We start from the raw sequence: 2,622 nt of genomic DNA on the forward strand, positions 1-2,622 counted from the left end.
TTGCTTAAAGCAGCCCAGGGCCTGCCCGCTTGAAGAAAGTGCACACGTTCACGGCCCAAGTTTTGGGGTCCTGCCGCCAACCTCTGGCAGTGACCCTCCTCCAACCCTGTCCCCTGTCCCTGTGGATACACGTTGTTCCTGGAGCTGTTCCTGCAGACAGTTGAGAAGCACTTCATGGTGGGACAGAGGGTCACCTACTACGTCTTCACCAATCAGTTGCCCCCCGGGCCCCATGTGCCCCTCCGGGAAGGCCGGAAGGTGGTGATCCTCGAGGTTCCCGGCACCCCGCGCTGGGAAGACGCATGCATGCAGAGCACGTGATGATCCGCCGCTTCTGTAAGCAGCTGTTCCTGTCATCGCGCGCTGAAATAAAGTTTTCAGACACCAATCTCAGCGGCATACAGGGCTGCCTCTGCAAGTAGGGCAGCAGCAGCTGGGTTCTGCACATCGCTTTTATTTCATTTTTTATCAGAAAAGCAAGGGCAGACGCCTCAAAGCGTGGGAAAGGAGGACAAAGGGATGGCAAGTATCCTGAACCTGTGAAGCAGGCCTGCACTCTCCCATACGCGCAGGCACGCAGGGAGGCCATCATGGGATCGGGGAAGAGTGGGATGTTTGTGCTAGCAAACGCCAGGTGCAGGAATGGGGGCACGGAGGGTTACATTCTTTCCTGACTCCTAAACTAGGCCCTGCCCCTGGGGATCATGGGATCCTGCTCCTACTGGGCCATTGTGTTCAGTAGCCTGAGAACAGGATGGTGCTGTTGTTTCAGCTGCTTCCACAATCACTACTTAGGGCTGACGGTATATTTTCTAAGGTTAACTCCACAATTCCTCCGTGAGGTGGACTACCTGATGTGCACAGAGGTGGACATGAAGTTCCGTGACCCCGTGAGTATGGAGATCCTGTCCCCCCTCTTTGGCACCCTGCACCCCGGTTTCTACCAGGCAGCCCACAAGGACTTCAGCTATGAGCATCGGCCACAGTCCCAGGCGCACATTCCCCAGGGGCAAGGGCGACTTTGACTACAAGGGGGCCTTTTCTGGGGGGTCGGTGTTAGAGGTTCATCAACTGACCTTGTCCTGTCACCAGACAATGGGGGTCAACCTGGCCAATGGGATCGAGGCTGTGTGGCATGACGAGAGCCACCTGAACAGTTACCTGCTGGAACATAAGCCCATTAAGGTGCTGTCCTCAGAGGACCTTTAGGACCCACAGCTGCTGGGCTGCCCCCAGAGGACCTGTGAGATGCACAGCTGCTGGGCTGCCCCCGGAGGACCTGTGGGATCCACAGCTGCTGGGGTGCCCCCATCATGAAGAAGCTGATATTCATGGTTGTGCCCAAGAATCACCAGGACGGCAACAGTGGATAGTACTTGAGGAGTCGTTTTGGTGCCCACCGGGTCTTTCACTTGATTTAACAGATGAGCCCGAAGGAAGGACGTCTTCAGTTAGGAAGTATAGACGAAGGTCAGAGTGGAGGTGGGCAAAGGCCTCTTTCAGAGAGCAAGGAAGCTCGGAGCTTCTTCTATACACCTTGCCCTGCTCTTCGCTTCCACCTGCCTGGCCCTGAGTACTGTCCTTTCAATGAATTGGTCATCTAGTAAGTAACATGTTTCTCTGAGTTCCATGAGCCACTGGAGCAGATTATTCAAACCTGACGAGGTTGTGGGGAACTCCAATCTGTAGCCCATAGCTCGGAAACAGGGGTGACTTCTCTGCCCAGCCACTGGCTGACCACTAAGTTAACAGCACAGGGATTCAGTAGCCATACACACAGCAAAGAATACATATTTGACAAAGTTAGTTGAGAAAAGTCACTAAACCAACAGTAGCAACTACAACGAGCAGCAATCATGAAGCCTGGCGTGGGGAAGGTCTTATGTTCGGGATGCTTCCATTATAATAGTCATAATCACACCCTGGACTTGTCACTGGGGCCAAGTCCCCTGGCTGGGGGCCAAGTAGCTCCTACATGTTCCACGTGCCTCTCTGGCTCCTCCAGCCATGCATTGTCCTGTGTTGGTTCCCAGTAGAGGTCCGTTTTTACCAAAGCCAGGAAGATGGGATGGCATTTTCTGACTCCCCACTCCCCACCCCACAGTGTTGCAAGAGAGGAAAATGTTTTCCTCAACCCTCTAAGGTCCCTGGCTGAGTCTGGAAATTGACAAAGACAGATGGACAGGAGAAAAGCAAGCAAAATGTATTGATTGTTTTGGTGGGAGCCTCACAAGACCATGACGACTAGCAGAGTTGACTGGAGCAGACAGCTCTTCTACCTTTTAGACAAAGAAGCAGTAAGTGTGTGAAGAATTGACAGACACAGGGGTTTGGACTAGGGTTCATAAATGGTAAAGAATTAACTAGGAAGATAAAGGTTCGTTTAACCAGGTGTGTTCGTATAGACCCCGTGGTCCTAAATTCCTTGACTCTGGTGATAAGCACGTCATCCCTGTGGTCCGGGGAGAGAAAGTTCCACATGGGAGTATTTGACCTGCTAAGGGAAGAAGGGCTGATGGTTGGGGGTCAGAGAGACCTTCTTGCTTCTGCTCTATGCAAAAGTTCTTTTAGCTTCTATCTTTAACTTGCCAAGGTGCCATATTTGGGTTCGTGTGTCCTGAC

At 52.6% G+C, this 2,622-nt stretch overlaps 1 pseudogene; it reads left to right on the top strand.

The window, feature by feature from the left end:
* Window positions 1-120: 120 nt before the first annotated feature.
* Window positions 121-1,209, top strand: LOC112819181 (histo-blood group ABO system transferase 2-like; annotated as a pseudogene).
* The last annotated feature ends 1,413 nt before the right edge of the window (window positions 1,210-2,622 follow it).

The sequence above is a fragment of the Callorhinus ursinus genome, unplaced genomic scaffold (genome assembly GCF_003265705.2).
Source record: "Callorhinus ursinus isolate GAN/ISIS: 27379988/994484 unplaced genomic scaffold, GSC_fseal_2.0 scaffold2180, whole genome shotgun sequence".
NCBI lineage: Eukaryota > Metazoa > Chordata > Mammalia > Carnivora > Otariidae > Callorhinus > Callorhinus ursinus.